At 38.4% G+C, this 20,845-nt stretch overlaps 1 long non-coding RNA gene across 1 annotated transcript; it reads left to right on the top strand.

Annotated features, from left to right (window-relative positions):
• The first annotated feature begins 17,210 nt into the window (after window positions 1-17,210).
• On the top strand, window positions 17,211-19,336 carry LOC130923949 (uncharacterized). The gene is made up of 7 exons (XR_009064809.1): window positions 17,211-17,459; window positions 18,066-18,126; window positions 18,199-18,249; window positions 18,450-18,518; window positions 18,633-18,741; window positions 18,825-18,894; window positions 19,029-19,336. It is a non-coding gene; the product is annotated as an uncharacterized LOC130923949 (long non-coding RNA).
• Window positions 19,337-20,845: the final 1,509 nt, after the last annotated feature.

Genomic DNA, 20,845 nt, shown 5'->3' with positions numbered 1-20,845 from the left:
TTTTTTCCATAAAAAAATAAACCACTAACATTAGTATGAAATTTTGTTGTTTGATTTTGCTATTAGAAATGTGGTCTTTTTTACATGTTTAAAATACTGTACGAACACAAACAACAAATGTTTACTATCGTATCGTTTTCACTCTGTATCGAACCGTATCGTTCTTAAACTGTATCAAATCGTATCGAATCGGTCGGCCTTAAAAATGTATCATGTTTGAATCGAATCGTAACCTGTGTATCTAGATACATATCGAATCGGCTTCATGCCAGAGATTCCCAACCCTAGTCAATATCATTATGAAGTCTATGTCTCCATCACAATGGATTTGAAAGTAAATGATAAAGATGTGGTTTACTTGAAGACATTTACTTGAGGGTATTTACATAATATCCAAATCAGTTGAACTAGGTAAGATTTACGACAGTCTGTAATGTATATGTCTACCTAATTTTTATGAAGACCAAAAGTGATGGGTCAACTACACAATCAGAAGCAAACTTTCACTTTTTATTGGCTGTGAATCCTGTGTAGTCAATAACAGCGTGAAGTCAGGAATGCATAGACATCATCAGACGCTGGAATTGATCCCTGATGATGCACTGCCAGACAGAAGTCTCCGACTGATTAAGTTACAGCTTGTTCTTGTGGCATTTCCTTGTTAGGATTCGCAAATGCAGAAGCAAGGTTGAACCCTAAACAAGACAATTTAACCAAGAGAGTTCATTACAAAGATGTGGGACAACAAAAAGGGTCTGTTACAGAAGGCTGACAGGGATCTAAAAAGAAACCAGAGGGTAGCTGTGGTGATGGGTGCCACAAGAGAAGGGTCAAAACTACTGATGGGATGTCATGTGCCGGGGATACGAGGCCTCTCTCGAGTGATCGGAGGGACGTTTCCACAAAGCTCGAGTGGCGCTCCATTTGGGCAAACCCGAAAATGATGACGTGTGAAGCCTTGCTGGGTAGGTGGACTACGTGATTGGTTCAGAAAGCAGATAGGGCAGTTCAATTCCTAAAGTTGCAACGAAACGTGATGGAAGTTTCACGTTTTGTATTTTGGACAGTTTTGTGAGCAGCTTGTAATTCAGGTTTCAGATTACTGTTATGGCGCCGCTGAGGAAGAGAAAGTTCTCCACTGTTTGAGAACTCTTCAATCTTATTATATCTAATGTGGTAAGAACGAAGTTTTACAGATGGACACAAATGTGTATTCAAAGCATTTACCGTATTTTTCGGACTATAAGTCTCACCGGAGTATAAGTCGCATTTTTGGGGGAAATTTACTTGATAAAATCCAACACATCGATCAGATATGTCATCTTGAAAGGCAATTTAATATAAAAATACAAAAGAGAACAACATGCTGAATATGTGTACAGTATGATAATGTTGCATGATGCATGAACAACAACATGCGAATATACTGTCCTCACCAGGACGCTACGGCTCGGTCCTGGCTATACAGCGAGCTAAACCCCCAAATATTGTCATTTGGGAGTCCAGACGTCCGTATAATTTGCTGAGTTTATTTTGGCCGTCATTACGACACCATCATTTGAAAAGTGAAACTAAAAATAGAAATCAATTTCGTCCTCGATACCAAACAGGTTCGCATCAACGTAAATAAATTATAATTAGCTGCTATTACAACAATGACACAAACGGTTGGCATGCGTTCGCTAGCATTAGCACATCGTTCAAACAACCACACAACTGGCTCTAAGTGTCCGATCACGGGTGGAAAACACACAACAACAACAAAGTTGATGCACACAGGCATTGCCTCTGTAGAGATATTTTACAAGCATAAACAATGAACGTAGGTTCACAGCTGTGGCGTGTTTCTCTCTCTCACTTTCGCTCACTCGCTCAGACGCTGGGTAGGTGTCCGTCTTCTTCTGGCGTGTGAGCGCTCTTCTTCACGTAAACAAGTGTGAGTGCACCCCCACTTGGGTGTGAAAGTGCCACAAACTAAAAGCATGCTTTTCAATATAAAAAAGTCAATAATACAATTGAACACACATTGCCAAAGGCTGAACGCGAACGTGGCCATAGCTATTAAAAGTTATACTGATAACTATAGCATAAAGAACATGCTAACAAGTTTACCAAACCATCAGTGTCACTCCAAAACACCAAAATAACATGTTAAATGGTATCATAATGTGTTAATAATTTCCCACATAAGTCGCTCCTGAGTATAAGTCGCACCCCCAGCCAAACTATGAAAAAAACCCGGACTTATAGTCCGAAAAATACGGTACACGTATGTAGGTGCAGTTTTATCGCGTCATAGCCCTTTTCCTCAAGTCTACCAAATTATGATTTTGAATCTCACTGTTGATAGTATGTTGCAATGGGTGCCTTGGACAAAATAAACTCTTGGTTTGATTTTGCAGTTATCAGGTCATTGTCCATTTGTTTCCTAAGTTTCACCTAGCATTTGGCTGAAAATGAGATAAAAATATTACACGTATCACTTCAGAATTCATTCTGCTGATTTCCCCAGCAGTCTCATCATCAACAGATGGAATTAAACCAGTTTCATTAACAGTCTAAAATGGCATTATTACCACCAGGCTTCACTGACGATGTAGTATTGGTTCAAATGGAAAGAAATCCATAAATATGAGTTCCTGGAATTGATATCTCTGAAGAGAAACAGTAGAAATCCCGACTCGTTTCAGATGTGACTTCTTTTTGTGTTTTGACTCATACAAAACATACATCAAGCGCATAGGCGGAGTTTGACTTTTGGGGCAGGGGGGGCACAACATGATGACCCCGAAATGCAGTGTCAGCATTGACAATGAGCGTCATTTGTTTACATCATTCTTGAGGGGAATTGTAAATCAGGCAGCTTAGGCAATACTTTTCACCAAGATCGTCAACCATTGAAAATGGTACGCTTGCCGGTGTCGTGCCAATGTAGTTACCCCAGTCAAAAATTGTCTCCCCTGGGCGGAGCCATATGGAGGTAGATTTGTGTCTTTATTATTCATTAAAAAAAGTTGCTTCAATAAAAAAAAAAAAGTTGCTTCAATCAAAATATATACTTTCGATAAAAAAAAGTCGCTTCCTTCAATCAAAAAAAAAAAAAAAGTTTTTGAATGCAAAAATAAATTTGAAAGTTAAAAAAAATGCATGTGAAAGCTATTTTTCTTTTACTGAATTTTTTGGGGGATTGAACCAAATTTTTTGATTGAAGTAATGTTGATTTGTGTTTGGGCCGCATTTTGGCTAGGACGTTTTTGTTTTTATTATTCAATCAAAAAATAAGTTGCTTCAAAAAAATATTAGAGCTGTCAAAATTATCGCGTTAACGCGCGGTAATTAATTTTTTAAATTAATCACGTTAAAATATTTGACGCAATTAACGCACATGTCCCGCTCAGACAGTATTCTGCCTTTTGATAAGTTTTACAGCAAGGTTTTTTGTGCTGTCTAACAGCGAACTCTTGTGGTCACTTTGCGACATGGTTTATTGCTTTCTTGCCAGTTCAATATGGCTGCACGACGTCTCGGGCTAACGCCTACGTTGTAATGTTGTGCTTATATGATCCTTGGACAAGATTTGTCCGTAAGTATGGTTGTTGTAAAGAATGTACATATTATGTTAGTAAGCGAAATGTAATATTTTTTGTATGAGACGCTTTTTGTTTATGTTTAGTAAACCTGTATAGCGTGCTAAGCTAACATTGTTGCTAATGCAATACTTGTGTACTTTTTTTTGTAGTTTCACTACGGTCTAAAGAGGACAGTGGTTTGAGGCCATTTTATTAATAAATCAGATGAAAAAGGAAGAAGTCTGATTATTAAGGCGTCGTTCACTAGCTGTCTAGCTTTGGAAAAAGTAGACGCCTCGGAGTGAGGACAGCATAGACAGATTTAAATGACAGTAGAGTGAAATGCCCACTACAGTCCTTATGTACCGTATGTTGAATGTATATATACATCTTGTGTCTTATCTTTCCATTCCAATAAATTATTTTACAGAATATATATATAATTTACAGAAAAATATGGCATATTTTATAGATGGTTTGAATTGCAATTAATTGCGATTAATTACGATTAATTTTTAAGCTGTAATTAACTCGATTAAAAATTTTAATCGTTTGACAGCCCTAAAAAATATATATTTTCAAAAAGAAAAATCACTTCATTCAAAAAAAGAAAAAATTCAATCATAAAAAATGTTTTTGAATGCGAAAAAATGTTGATATTGAAAAATTTGCATTTGAATAGTTAATTTTTCATTGAAAAAGTTTTATTTTGTTGAAGCAATCCTTTTTGTGTTTGGGCAATATTATGGGTAGGACATTTGTGTCTACAAAAAAGTTGCTTCAATCAAAAAAATATTTTCAATCAAAGAAAAAAAATCTTTTGAAAAATAAAATTGCCCTCCCCTAATTTTTTTATTTTTTCGAAAATGATATGCAAAGTAAATGACTGTCTAAGGTGCTAGTCACATGATCTGTTCAAAAAATAATTTTGACTCATTATAAAAATATATGTTTTTCTTCATTTTATTCATTTTTGTTGCAGCTTTATTGCTTAACAACTTTTATATATCAATTTAGGAAAGACAATTTCATGGAATGACATTTTTTGGCCACCAGGGGGGGCCTGGCCCCCCCTTTAAAATCCGCTTGTGATCAAACAGCATGAGATTACATTGTTTCTTATTGAATAGATTTCTTGACCACTGAAGGCATCGACTGATTCCTGTTGCGCTACTTCTATTATTTTAAGTTGAACGCCCCCAGCCTCGTGCACCCGCTCTAACAACCTCCACCCCCTATGGTGTATGCATGCCCTGGAAAAGTTGTAGCTGAAAAAGTAGCTGAAATCAACCACATCTAATTTTGTACAAAAGTGGTTGAGGTGATGCAAAACAGGTGCACAATTTTCACAAGGCAATTGCAGCATAGGTTTAATCACCGTATTTACATGCCTTCTGGATTGTGGCTCTCACAAAAAAAAAAAAAAAAAAACACTCGGCGCTCACCTGATTTTTTTATTCTGCTCTATTTTCTGCATTTTATGCATCACACATCAACACAGAAAAATCAGTGCAGGCAAAAAATGTTTACCGACCAGCAAGTTGAATTAAATGATTCTGTAAACATTACATACTAATGATTAGATGAGACTTGACTCACGATATGATACGTCACGATATGATATATAAATGTTTAACAAGAGGAAATAAACGTTAAACAAGAAAAAATATAGCGTAATTAAAACATTTATTTTTGTTTCAGTTGCACATGCAAATGCAGTAGAGATTACAGTGCATAGCGGCCGCAAAACGCAATGGCGATTGCCTGTGAAGGGAATAGTATCCTTTGCCATGTCTACTGTTTGACTGTTTGTATTACTCTAACACACCCAAAATAAAATAAATAACATTTAATTCATAGTTTAAGAAAACAAGTAGAATATATTTGAAGTATGAGTAGTTGGACTTGGAGTGATTGGAATTTACAGCACCAAGACAATGGGCAGAAAAGGGGATAACAACTACAGGAAGCCTGCAACTACGAAAGCCCAACGCGCGCGCAACATGCAGCTGACTGAGCGAGATTGACGCTGACGGAGCGAGACAAGGAGTTGACGGCCAAGACATCTACAAGCCCACGGCTGGACCACCAAAGCTCTTCTGGGAGCCAGCAATGGACAGTTCAGAGCAATGGCGGGACATCCTGTCTTGCCAAAAGAAAAGCCTGATAACATGAAGACTCCACGGCTGATTATTTGAACACTCAGCACTCCTTTTGCGCTGAGGTTGACAAAATATCCAACTCTGGCAACAGTGATGCATGGACTTCTCGGCCCAATCTGCAACAGATAATAACCCTAAACAATGCCCAAAAACACCCTTCTTCCGGCCCATAGCCCGCCCCACAAAAGCCTTCAAAAGACTGAATTGTTTAGCTAGCGCTGTTTTTTCTCGGGAATCTTTTGTTGACCTGTCATATGGTGTCCCTGGATCCAGCCTTTCTCTTCGTCTGGGTCTGTTTGCTGTTTTTGCTTTGCTGTCTGATTGCTGTCGACTTGGAATAAATTGCCAATTTTTGTTTCAAAGCCTTCTTCCAGCTTTCAAAATGGAGTCAGTACAAAGGGTTAAAACTTAAGTGAACGCGCAGATTTTGGCCTTTTGGCCGAGTCGACTTGATTGTGCCGGCCTGGGTCGTTGGAATTGCGCTAGCGCGGTTCCAGCGGTTTGGCCGGCCATAAGCAGCCAGGCCCCCCTATTGGCCAAAAAGTGTCATTGCATATACTTGACATTCCTATATATATATAAAAGTTGTGAAGCAATAAAACCGCAACAAAAATGAATGAAATGAACGAAAAAAAAAAATTTATAAGGGGTCGAAATTATTTTTCGAGCACCTTAGGCAGTCATTTGCTTTGCATATAATTTAAAAAATATTTTTAAAAATGATTTTTTTTCTTTGATTGAAAATATATATTTTTTGATTGAAGCAACTTTTTGAGGGATTGAATGATTTAGACACAAATGTCATAATCAAAATATGGCCAAAACAGAAAAAGGATTGCTTCAATCAAAGAAAACTTTTTCAATGAAAAATTAAGTGTTCAAATGCAAATTTTTCAATCTAAAATATTTTTTCGCATTCAAAAACTTTTTTCTATGATTGAATTTTTTCTTTTTTGGAATGAAGTGATTTTTCTTTTTGAAAATTTATATTTTTTTGAAGCAACTTATTTTTTGATTGAATAATAATGAGAAAAATGTCCAAGCCAAAATGTGACCCAAACACAAATCAACATTACTTCAATCAAAAAGTTGCTTCAATCAAAAATAAACTTGACTTCAATCAAAAAAATGAATATTAATCAAAGAAAAATAGCTTTCACATGCATTTTTGTGGATTTTGAGTTTGAAATTTATTTTTGCATTCAAACACATTTTTATTTTTATTGAATTTTGATTGACTTTTTTTGGTTGAAAATATATATTTTATTTATTATTATTTATTTGTATTTTTTAAGCAACTTTTTTTTTTTTTTTTTTTTTTTTTTAATTGAAGCAACTTATATTTGATTGAATAATAAAGACACAAATCTACCTCCATATGGCTCCGCCCAGGGGATACAATTTTTGACTGGGCTAACTACATTGGCACGACACCATTGTACCACATTCAATGGATGATGAGCTTGGCGAAAAGTATTGCCTAAGCAGCCTGATTTAGAATTCCCCTCAAGAATGATGGGAAACAAAAAACGCTCATTGTCAACTTATTATTTTAAATATTCTTGTAAGTTAATTTTATTGCTGACACTGCGTTTTGGGGTCATCAACATGTTGTGCCCCCGCCCCAAAAGTCAAACTCCGCCTATGTAGCCGGCGTGATTCCGGTGATCTGGCTAAAAGGTCATTTCATATTTTGTGGATTTCTTACTGTGAAATAATGTAATCCAGAGCAAGTGAAATGCTAGATAAATAATAATATAAAAAAAAAAAGACACAGAAACCGTTTAAAGCCAAACGCTTTGGGAAAGCTATTATTTTAAAATGAATAACAAATATTAACCTTTTTGCACTTCTTGTTGTTTCTTTTGAATAGTAAAACCAGTACATTTATATCATTTTACTATAGAATTCTCACCACTCATGGCCTCTTGGGCTTCAACAACACTTGATGTCGCTATCGAGCAAATGAACCACTATGAAGCTTTGAACCAATTGACTGCAGATTCCAATTGGCTGGTTGTGAAGTGGGTGGAAGCCTGTTGTTCTGTTTAAAGACACGTGAGCATCACTAAAAGCTTGGTGGCCACTCAGCGTAAAGATGGTGGGATAGTGAAGTGATATGACCATAATAGTTTAGTACATTATTGCTTAATTATATCATTGAGGCTCATTGCATTTTTGCCAACTTGGCGACTTTCTCGGTAAATCTAGCTTTCTTTGTCAAAAGCCACTAGTGACACGTTGCCATCATTTTTTTCCCTTTTGTACTGTATTGTATCTCTGGTCCATTTAGTTTGGCACGGTGAAAAAAAGATAGGGTTAGGGTTCATTTGAAGTTTGAAATATACAGTATTTAGTATGTTTTTTTTACTCACTTTTTGCTTCTCCCACAATGTTATTCCTCTTCTCCTACAGCGTCCATGCCAATCATACAAATTAGGTGATGGCGTCATCTAGTGACTTCTAGCGACTTTTAGGACAGCCAGTAGCTACTTTCCTTACTGGGGAGTTGGCACCACTGGCTCACTGCTAAGTTTAGCTAACAACATAGCTAGCAATTTAGACATGTCTATCGAACAAATTAATAAAATTTGTTCAAATTAACTGTGTAGTGTTGTTTATTCGCTGACATGGTTTGTTAGCTTGTAGGCTAATTTTCCAGCAAGTTAAAATTCTTGCTATGGCACATAGTTTGCAGGTTTAAAGTAGGGTGACCATATTTTGATTTCCAAAAAGAGGACACTCGGCCCGTCCTCGAGATACTTGAATTTTACTCGAACATCACTCAAAGATGCCTAAATCACCCACTTTTTTTTTTTTTACTCAACTGGTTACTCAACAGGCTTTATTCTTCCTAAAACATAATCAAACAATAAAAAAACAAAACAAAACAAAACAAAAAAAAAACCTAAACATTTTTTTGAATTACTATCACGACAATGGTCGTTAACAAATTGTTATTCCCACTCAATTTTTATTCTCATTCAATGTTCTTGATTGTACGCAAACAATAACCGAAATAAACTGACAAGCTTTTCAACCAGCATGTTTCCAAATGCAGTAGTTCAAAACTACAATGCCCATAATGCCTAGCGCGGCTGAGCTCACTGAATGCTACCCTATTAGCGAGTACGGGAGCCGAGGCAAAATCAGACTTTGCTATAAAAGTTTACAATCATCTGCAGCGCAAATATGCGACACCAAACGGGATTTTACAGATTACACCAGTACAAATCTCCGACAGAAGTCAACAGTTGGCATTATATACGTATTTATCGTTAAAAAAGCCCTCATGAGAAACACAGCTAATTAGAATATAATATTAGCATTCAACCTAGGGTGACCAAACGACCTCTTTTGCCCGGACAAGTCCTACTTTCACGTAGTATCCTCGTTGTCCGGGCGGGTTTTATAAATTCATAAAAAGCATCTGTAGGAGGACATAATACTAATTACAATTTGAGACTGCATACCAGTGATATTCTATTCAGTAAACTATCATAAGCTAAAATGAAACCAATGCTAAAGGCTGAAGCTACCTTGAATTATCTTTAAACTAGGGTGACAAAACGTCCTCTTTTGCCCGGACAAGTCCTCTTATTACATGCCCTCCGGAGCGTCCGGTTGGGTTTCATAAATTCATGAAAATGTCCGGTTTTTATGATTTTTCACGGGACCAATTTGAAGAGAATCCCTCCGGCCGCTGGGTGGCAGCGCTTGCCTGCGATGACATGGCTCGTAGTAGTAGGGAGGGAAGGAGTAGTTCTTCTTGTTTTTGTTGGCAGTTTACCCCTATCATGAGGCATTACCGCCATCTACTGGGATGACGATTTGGCCACAACGCCTGCCCATTTGTTAAATTTTTTACGATAAATACGTATATAATGGCAACTGTTGACTTCTGTCGGAGCTCTGACTGTAAAATCCCGTTTGGTGTCGCATCGTTGCGCTGCCGATGATTGTAAACTTTTATAGCAAAGTTAGATTTTTGCCTCAGCTAGCTATCAGTAAGCTAAACCACGCTAGGCATTATGGGAAACGTAGTTTTGAACTGCTATGTTTGGAAACATGCTGGTTGAATAGTTTGTCAGTTTATTTCGGTTATTGTTTGTGTGAAATCTAGAACATTGAATGAGAATATCAATTGAATGGGAATAACAATTCGTCAAGGAGAATTGTCGTGATAAATATTTATAAAAATGTTTAGTTGGCACATAGCCTACTGTGTGTATGTGTATTGACTGGACTACATGTATTTATTATTTATTTATTTATTTATTTTCCCTTCAGGCATGACAAATCCAAATAATTAATTACAATTAATTCAACCAGAAAAGAAAAGGGCAGACGGGAGAAGCCGAAGTTTATTTCCATGGGTCTGCATTCTATATATATTATTTTATTTATTTTTTTTCCAAACTGCATTTTTCCATCCAGAGTGAGGGGGCACACTTTAAATATATTAAAGTGATATAGGCATCTTTGAGTGAACCTTGAGTAAAATTCAAGTATCTTGAGGCCGGGCTGAGTGTCCTCTTTTTTTAAATCAACATATGGTCACCCTAATTCAACCAAATAAACTAACGCAGAATAATTACAAGACTCATACAATATACTGCATCTCTGTGTACACATAAAGCCCGATATACAACAGAAGACACGTGATCGACAATAACAGGAGATAAACTTACAGAAAGCTGTATGGAGCCAAGTCTTTTAGGACTCCTTATTGAACTCCTTATTGTAGTCTGATCTCTCCGTCAGTAGATGGTGGTATTTCCCCATGAAGGGAATAGTTACCTTTCTCGCACACACCATATAACTGTTTGCATTACTCTAACACACGTAATATAATTAATCAGGGAATAGTATCATTTCTCATATTTACTGTAGGACTGTACTACTTTAACACACCTAATATAAAATAAATAGCACACCATAGTTTAATGAAACGCAGAATAGGTACACAACGCCATCTTATCACAGAAGCCTAACATGTGCGTCACGAGCAAGACTGACGCACCAACTCTTGCAATCAGTTCTCCCGACCACTCCAAGGACAAAGAGCAGGGTGCTCTTTCCTAAGACAAGTAGCGTCTTGAACAGCCAGTGTAACAAAGTTGATAGCGGGCGCTTGGGACGTCAAGACCAGCGTCGGTCGCTGTGGCAACCACGTCCCATCCACGAACGAACCTAACCGCCCAAAACCGGCCACAGAGGGATGATCCCGAAACAACACCCTTCGGCCCAGCCCACTCCACTGCAGCCTTCAAAAACTCTGGACACTGAGATAACAAACAGATTCGCTGCTCGGAAATTTTTCTATGTAGCCTTGTTTTGGATCGAGCATTGTTCCTCCGTCGTCTGTTTTTGCCTTGTTTTTTGACCATTGTCGACAAATAAATTGTCAACCTGTTTTCGGTGAGCCTTCTTCAAACTTTTGGAACATGGAGTCAGTACAAAGGGTTAACACAAGAGGTAAACGCGCGGAATGTCCGCCCTCCCGGTTGACGGACGGAGGCGGTAAGCAGCGGAGCACCATTTCTGTTTGGCTGTCGCTGTTTCCGTGCGGGTTGGCCGGGGGGGCGAATTCCAACACCCATGAAACAAAGGGTAAACTGCCAACAAAAAAGAAGAAGAAGATGTACTCCTTCACCCGCCCCTACTTGTAGAAGCCACGTCAATGCAGGCAGGCCCTGCCCCCTAGCGCCTGGAGGGATTCTCTTCAAATTGGTCCCGTGAAAAATCATAAAAACCGGACATTTTCATGAATTTATGAAACCCAACCGGACGCTCCGGAGGGCATGTAATAAGAGGGCTTGTCCGGGCAAAAGAGGACGTTTTGTCACCCTAGTTTAAAGATAATTCAAGGTAGCTTCAGCCTTTAGCATTGGTTTCGTTTTAGCTTATGATAGTTTACTGAATAGAATATCACTGGTATGCAGTCTCAAATTGTAATTAGTATTATGTCCTCCTACAGATGCTGTTTGAAAACTCACACGGAGACAGATGCTAGCCTCGCCTCTCCAAAGAGAGTAAAAGTTTGGTGCAAAAACAAACGAAACAACTGTTCGAGGCAACAGCTTGGACTTCATCGACCGTAAGCCTGTAAGTCCTCCATTGTACTCTCAAGAACTATAATGGAATTACTCATAAAGTGTCACAATTGGGAAATCCATAATTTATTGGAACATATGCATTGAAATTCAGACAAAACTTTTCAACTGGCAGTCCTTGATTATGTCAGGTGAAATATTTTTTTGTGTGCAAGTTTTCTCGAGATTTGCAGCTTTCTTTGTGCGAGTTATGTCAGGGAAAAAAAGTGGAGCATTTTAAAGTAACATCAATTTTTACATTGTTGGTATGCTAATTAGCATATTAATAAAGTAATTCAACACTTTTCAAGCAAATTATGAAAAAGTGTTGGATTTAGCTGGATTTTATGGGCTTCTAATCACTAAGAATGTCCAGCGGAGTCAGGTTTTTATTACAGCAAAAGGCCCTCCGCTGTAAAATGTTCAATAAGAGGTGAAGGTGCATTTAATGGAGGATAAACAAGCCATGAATCATGACCCCTCTTTCCAGGTTTTTCATATCAGTAATGTGCAGTATGAATAGTTGTTCTGCCCTCAAGTGAACATTTAGAGGTCAGACTTGCCCTGCCGGTGGCAAGCTTTTTAACAGTTCATCCAAAGATGTATTCTCGAGTCTTAGCGTAAAGTGAGTTAAAGTGAGTATGACAGGATAAAAATAGTCTTAAATAACATTATTATGTGAATTAGAATCATATTTTGAGACGATTTGACTATATTTAACAATTTGGCAAAGCACAGATGACGAGAAATTAGTCTTTTAATCTACCGTTTAGCCCCTGCCTGCCTATATAGCACTTTAGCATCCCCAAATGGAGGATGACGTCGGCAGGGTCCTGAGTTCATCAGATTTTGAATTCGGTCGATTGAGGGGGTATTATTCAGAACGAGGAAAATGCGACGAAGAGAGCAGCAAAATGTCATTGTTTCAATCGAGCTACCTCAATATTTTTACAGGATATTCTTTTTATCCAAGTATTTTCCCAAATTGCTAAATAAATGGCATGGTCATGACAAATAACAGTCTTGTGCTGAATGGAATATGAAATATTATAAATTTTAAAATATATTATAAATGCATTTATTCAGTATGACATGGCAAAATTACTCCATAATGGTCAAAACTGTCAACTTCTTGGTACCTCCTGACCGATACTTTATGCCACCGGAGTTAGCCAGCTTTTGTCATTTCCCTGCCCCGGTTTCAGAGAGCGTAAACGAACCAGGAGGTGTGACTGTGGAGATATGTGACAACTAGCTGACATGCTAACCCGAACCGAGTGACGTCTCAAAGTCTTATTTTTGCTTTTCGAAGCGAAAAATCACATAAAACTACCCCGGATTGTGTCACATGGTGGTAGGGTTGTCGATTGTCTTCGCCCATCAGCAACCTGCCCGGCGGCGAGCAAGGTACAGCTCGTCGTTCCCCTGCTGCGGGCAGGAGAGCTCATTTGCCAGGAAAGCAGCTGGAGAATGACCGCAGGACAAACCGGCCGACGTCGGAGGAGTGCGTAGCTGCCACATGGTCAACATGAACATGGCATAAATTAACGCTCAAAAACAGGGTGAAGACGTAAACAGTGAGAGAGCGGTGTGCAGTTGTTGTGTGCAGCTAACAAGGCAGGATGTGTCTGAGTAGAACTTTTCTACGTCCGTCCGTGGTCAAAGAAAAGTAAATAATTCTTTATTTAAAGTAAGTTTGTATAGTTCACTTTGTAATAGCTCTATTTGCGGCCATTTTAAAGACAAAGTAGCAATTTCTGATTGGGTGGAAAATTTGACAGAATATGGGCACACGAAGCCAAGTATAGTGCTCTCCCGGCGGAGGTATGTGCGACTAGCCACTGGTCGTCGGCCGAGTGGCCTTCTCGGTGGAATGATGTGCCATGATCCCAGTATTTGACATAATACAAAACACGATGTTTACTCACTTGCTCATAAGTCCAATGGTCCCACAATTGTCTTACACTTGCTTTGGCCAATCTCGGGGTGAACGGGAACTTTTTGAATCCCAAAAAGGCTCACACGGCTCTTCCTGGTGCAGGTAGAAAACCCTGCAGCCATTTGGCTGGCGTGATGTGAAAAATAAACAATTTGATCTGCAAAATCAGCTGAATCCACAGTCCATATGCATGCTAAAAAGAAACGCGTACTGTGAAGAGCTGACCCGGGTAACGTCACATTTGCATTCGTCTGAAACCCGAGACTGGAGCTGGAAGTCACTCATCTTCATGGCGTGGGATTTAAAAATTGAATGAATAAAACGATCGCTTCCTCACACATCCAAGCGGTCCATTTCATTCAGGAGCATAAAATACCGCGTGTACAGTACCTGACAAAAATCTTGTCGCTTGCATACACATGGACCTGAAGTGTCCCTCTAATATATTTGTAATCAATATTTTCTTACAAGAAATGGATCATTTTAATCCCAACAGGTTTTGGAATAACATTTCGGTGCCAAACAAAACTGTTGAAAAGTGTTCTAATGTTTACAGCATGGTAAAGCCCATTGGGTCAATTTTTGCAAAGACATAAGTCTTGTCGCCTTGTCAAATGATGCACACAATCCCAGATTAGCTCTTCACCTGTTACCAATAATGGATAAATTAACTCAGGTGTGTATAAAAAGAACCCCAGTGAACTAGACTGCCACATCAAATGCAACCTGACCTCTGACAAGATGTCTAAGATTCCTCCTGAGACTAAGGTGTTAATTATCAAGAGCCTATAGACCAGATCCACTGCAGATGTGGCAGACACCTTCTCTCAGCGTCAGATACAGAGGCTTAAAAAAAAAAAAAAAAAAAAAAGATATGAACAGACTGGAGACGTTTTTGACAAGCCCGGGTCAGGCAGACCCCGCGAGACAACTGCTCGGGAGGACCGGTTGTTGGCTGGAAAATCAAAGCCAGCCCTTTTTCCACTGCAGCAGAGCCCCACGAGACCTGGTCACCTGAAGTCCCTGTGTCAACCAGAAAATTCTGTCGAATTCTGCCTATAAATGGCCACCATGGTCGAATCAGTGCCCAGAAACTAGCATTAAACAAAAGACAATTAAAAAACCGTGTGGCATTTGCCAAGGCCCACAGCCTGTCAAAAGGATGGACGCTGAAAAAGAGGCAAAAGGTGGATTTTTCAGATGAATCTTCCATTGAATTACTCCACAGTCGCCGCAAATATTGCAGGAGACCTACTGGAGCCCTCATGGATCTGAGATTCACTCAGAAAACAGTAAAGTTTGGTGGTGGCAAAATCATGGTTTGGGGTTACGTCCAGTATGGGGGTATGCGAGAGATCTGCAGGATGGAAGGCAACATAAATAGTCTGAAGTATCAACAAATCTTAGCTGCCTCTTACATTCCTGACCATTAAAAGGGACAAATTCTGCAGCAGGATGGTGCTCCATCGCATACTTGATTCTCTACCTCAAAGTTCCTCAAGGCAAAGAAGATCAAGATCCTCCAGGACTGACCAGCTCAGTCACCAGACATGAACATTATTGAGCATGACTGGGGTAGGATGAAAGAGGAAGCATGGGAGACGAAACCCAAGAATATTGATGAACTCTGGGAGGCATGCAAGACTGCTTTCTTGGATGTTCCTGATGACTTCATCAATAAATTGTATGATTCCTTGCCGAACCGCAATGTTTGCAGTCCTTCAAGCCCAAAGAAGTCATACAAAATATTAAATTTGGATCTCTCAGCACCACTACTTAATTCGCACATGTTATGTAACATATTTTTGTATTTCAAATACATTTTTTGTTCAATTTTCACACTACTTTCTGTAGGCGACAAAACTTTAGTCTTGCCAAAATTTGACCTTTATGTCTTTGTAGCCCAGAGAAAAATATTGAAGCGTTATACCCAATAACAACACTAGAGGGCATAAGCGACATTTGAATGACGTCAGGGACTCACAACTATGACGTCAGCGCGTGCGCACTTCCTATTGGAACGTTGGCCTTTTCTAACGAGAGGAGTCTGGCTGCAGCCCGCCTCTCTCAGTACCCTGCGCCGCTCTTCTCAGTACCCATCCCGCAGACAGGAAATGACGCAATACCGCCGCTCTCAGTCCCCTCAGACCGGAAATGTCGTCAACCCTTGCGACGAAAACAAGTTACGTTATTTCACCTCTCGCGAAGAAAACACGGTAAGTGGCCGCACTGAAAAAAAGTTTTTAAAAGCGTATGCATGTTTAAAAATGTTAAATAGTTAAACAACACTTGCGGTGAAAATATGAAGTGTTTATTCTGAGTTGAAAAGACCGTACTTATATCTAGTATTCTTAATGTAATTTAAATAATGTATTCCTTTACTAACTGCATGTGACTTTGCTCTACTTATATATATTCTTAATGTAATTTAAATAATGTATTCCTTTACTAACTGCATGTGACTTTGCTCTACTTATATTGTTTAATACGTACTGATGAATTCAGCAGCGAATTGGCTAATGCTGCTAATGCTTTTTACATTTTTTTTTCACAATGAACAGTCTTCTTTGTGTAGTTTTCATTATATTGCACTCTTATTTTTCATTATGTACATGCCTGCAATTCGCAGCTCGCTGTTTTTGTTGATGTATGGTGTTGTTGTTTTGCCTTCATTTGTTTTGTCTGGTCCTTTGTAGTTTGAATGTTGTCACATGATCCAAATAGGACAAGGTTGTAATTTTTTCTTGATATTGTTACTCTGCTTAGCTATATATTTTTTCATTATTTTGTTTTTTTTTACTAGCTCCAAGATCACCACCCCATTGGGAAGAAACTAAATCACGACCCCCAAATGGTAGTCTTCCCATGCAGATACAGGGATGTCACACAGATCCAAATGGAAGTAAGTAGCATAAGTAGTAATGTACTTTAGATTTTGGACTGTGCTTAACACTTTTTTTTTTTGATAGACATCGAACACAGTAAAACCCACGTGGCAGACAGGACCAATGGTGACAATATAAGACCATGCCGAGCTTCATGGACGGTTCAAACTCATCCTGCCCAGGAACGGCTGGTATGTGTTTATGTCTGAGACAAATGTTGTGCTCAGTGGAAATCTGGATAGGCTTATTATTCCTTATATTAGTTAACAATTGGACATAATTGATTATTTACTCTTTGTTTATTTAACCAATCAACATTCTCATTAGCTTATGCAAATCTTGAATATAAAGAGGCCAGAAATGGTGTTGATTGTCTAAAAAAAGAAAGTTTGATTGACACGTGCTGACTTTTGGAACGTTGGCCTGAACAATGAAATGGAATCAACTGTGAATTTTGAGGATTTAGTTTCTCTAAAGAACATAATGTCACTTGTATAATTAAGTAAAATGTAACTTTTTGTGTTTGTTTTTTGCAGATATGAAATGCATATTTATAACTTGTCTAACACGTAGCTCATTCAAAGGTATAAAAAAGTATTTTTTGTCGTGTGTAGGGTATTTTAACTATGTAGCCTACAGAATGCTTGTATGGGCTCATGTAGGTGTCTGCGTACGTTTGTATTTATATAACATATGTCCGTGTGTATAGATTATGTATTTTTCAGGGAAGGACCATATTTGTGGCTGACCCCTATGTTGTTGCAACATGGTGAAAGCCTACAGGATGTGACCCACACATGCATTTGCCTGTAAGGCTGATTAGTAACAACTACAACTTGGAGCATTGGTTCATTTTCAAAGAACAGTCAAATCATAACAAATTAAATGATCCAAATTCCAATTATTTGTGGGAAGAAAAACAGATCCAATCATGAGATCAGGGAACTATTGTTATCTCTAATTAAATTCAGTATCCATTCATATTGGCATGGCGTTTCCATGATGATCCAGAATAGCCTTGTTTGGTTTTGAAGGTATGTTCCAGTCGATCCTTTTATGTTGCCCCTTCAATTAAAGCAGAATTGCACTCCAGATGATTCATCCAATCATTTGAAGCAAATTTCTAAAATGCCACTCTAAAATTGCGAATGTTTAGTTTCAAGGGCGTTGGCCCGGTCTCAACATTGGTAGGGACGAATATAATGCAAGTAAGGTTGCTCAAAAGTTGGTGGGGACAACTTTAGCATCCTGAAAAGTTGGTCGTGTTATGTCCCTACCGTCCCTATGCAAACCTACGCCCTTGTTTTGTTTGCATGAATCATTTAAACCTGACTGGTTGGTGTTCTTATGCATGGAAACACCTTTGTAATTGTTTAACTACTGTATTTAATATGAACCTATATTTTCAATTGCAGAAAACGTTGACAGTCAATCAACAGGGGGACATGGAAAGAGAGGATTGGAAGTGAAATAGAGGTATTTGTAAAAGTGTGTATATTCATTGATTCAAAACTTGAAGGAAGTGACTCGGTTAAATTCTTACGTTAGGGTTTTCCGGGACAGCCATAGGGGAAGGACTGTGGCATCTTCATGTTGATGGTAGGTGAGTTTAACTGTCCAATTTTGTCCTCTGTGATATTTGTATTCATTTATCCATTTGTAGTATGCTCTTTGCACTGTTCTGGATGCTCTCTTTGAGTTTAACCATTGTAAAATGAAGTTCACCGAATCATTCAAATTGGGCTACAAAATATCCTTGTCGTTATTCTTTATTTACACTTGTTTTTAATTTTTGTTAGACTGATATGCCAACTCTGAGGAAGTGGTGGTGTATATTGCTAGCGGACAATTTCAAACTTGGGTGCATGGTAAGTCTTTGAAACTGTTGATATGGCATTCATAGGAAAATAGGTGCACAGCACCTTAATTCTTTGTTGGAAAATGTGGAATACTTATTTTTGTATTTTTTCAACTTATGTGAGCCACAGGAAAGAGTTTGCCCATTGGACAGATGAGGCAAAAGCATTACTGCAGGGTGAAGTGCCACCAGTCTATCAGTTACAGAAGTGAAATTTGAATATAATTGCTGAGGTCAGCTTTTAAAGACTTTTTAGTGTCCATTACTCTGACGCACTTTTGAACATGCCCCCCTTTATTCACTGATTTATTTTTAGGAAGAGGTGCAACCACAGCTCCTTCAAGTTAGTGGTGGCCCACTCCAAAAAGATATGGCGGGAAAAAATGGTAAGATTGTTTATATACCTAGTTTAATGCAATGCCTGAAAAGAAAAATCAAGTATAAAATTAACAAAGCATCATTTTTATTTTACTTATGTAATATTCAAATAGCTCTTTTCTTTCTCTTTTCCAATGAACAGTTTTGGTAAAAGGATTGTGCAAGACAGCACAAAAGCCTCGGACAGGGCTAGGGGGGAAAAAAATCAATGCAGTAGGAGTTCCCAAGCATCCTGCAGATGGAAGAGGATGAGCACGAACTACAATGTCTTGGAGCCATTCAAGTTCTGTTTCAACCATCTGGAAGATGGATTTACCTTTTTTGAGGAGATTGTTGACTAAAGAAAATATCTATTCTCTCAATAATAATAAAAAATAATAAAACTAAAAAAATAAAGTTTACCACATCAGAACTGGTTGTATTGAGTTCATTTTTCTACACTTATAAATGAGTTGTTTTTTTTCTTTTATCCCAGATGTTAGTTGTAGGTAGTTTTAATTACCTGTGATGAAGGCGGGAGTGCTTGCCGAAAAATGTCAGGTAATTAAAACAACCTACAACTATTGTCTGGGATAAAAGAAAAAAACAACTAACACATGACAACTTTTGTCATTTCTGTTTGAAATAAAGGTGCCTTTCCTGGAGCAGAAAGTTTAATATAGTTTCTGAATTAGTTAATTAGGATCTTCACCCACATGAATGAATTTAAGTAGCAAAATGAAAGACAAAATTGGTTTGGTTGCAACATTGAGAGAATATTACGTTTTTGATACATTAAATTGTAATGAAGCTATATTAATGTGTCCGTTCATAAAAATGTAAGGATGACAGCAATTTTGTAATAATTCTCAATTGGAGTATATTTTACAATTGACAAACTAAAGTACACACTGTGATAGGTCACAGGCGATCTTTCAGTCACTAATTAAACCTTTATTGCAGTAGTGTGTATTTTAATTTTGATGTACTGTAACCGTGTTTTTCATTTTGGTAAAATCAGCAGGCTTTAACAAACTGACCGCGCTTAAAGAGTTAATCTCCCGATTACACCAAATCAATTCAAGGAGCATGTAAATAAATTATTATTTAAATAATAATGAGTGATGCTGAAACCGAAAACAAAAGACGTGCGAAAAGAAAAGTAAACTAGTATTTACGTTCGAATGGACGCTAAAAAAAAAACCGGAAGCTCGGAGCTCGAGCGCTGCTTCATGTCATTTCCGGTCTGAGAGCTGCGATATTGCGTCACTTCCTGTCTGCGGGATGGGTACTGACTAGTGACGGGATCTGTCGTTCACTTGAGTAAACGAATCCATTCCGGTTCGTTCAGTAAAACGATTCGTTCAAACGAATCGTTCAACGAATCGTTCGCCCCCCTCATCTCCCTACCCACCCAAATGAATCGTTCGGTTAGTGAACGGGAAGTGACGTTGCCGAACGAATCACCAAAGACCGCTTCGCAGTATAACTGAACGGGAAGTGACATTGCTTAGTCCCTCCCTCTCTTGCACATTGACCACTCGTCGTAGTTTCAGAAATGAGTGACAGGCGATATCATTCTGCTCTCAGAGACAGCCTCGTCTCCCGCCCGCTGCTGCAAAAGCGAGGGAGAACTTCCGCGTCGTCTGTCCTATTTCTATGGGCTCAAAGTCATGGCTCGTGCTTGCATTTCGAATTAGGACACGGTTAAACATTTTCCTTTTGAGGGGGAAGTCGGGGTTTGGGGTCGGGGGCGCACGGACTTTCTTTAGCATGATCTTGCTCACATATACAATGCTGCTGCTAACAGCCAACGCGGCATGCTTGCTGTCACGAAAATAAAAATAAATCGAAAGTTTAATTTCTAATTATGGAACGGCCAACACATCATATTAACCTCTCGCTCTGTTGTATTTTTGTTTTTTATTATTAAGATGATCGTTTTGAATTTTTGCACTGGTATTAATAAATAAAATAATC

Source organism: Corythoichthys intestinalis, chromosome 1 (assembly GCF_030265065.1).
Source record: "Corythoichthys intestinalis isolate RoL2023-P3 chromosome 1, ASM3026506v1, whole genome shotgun sequence".
Taxonomy (NCBI): Eukaryota; Metazoa; Chordata; class Actinopteri; order Syngnathiformes; family Syngnathidae; genus Corythoichthys; species Corythoichthys intestinalis.
This window is presented reverse-complemented; position numbering and strand designations above follow the sequence as displayed.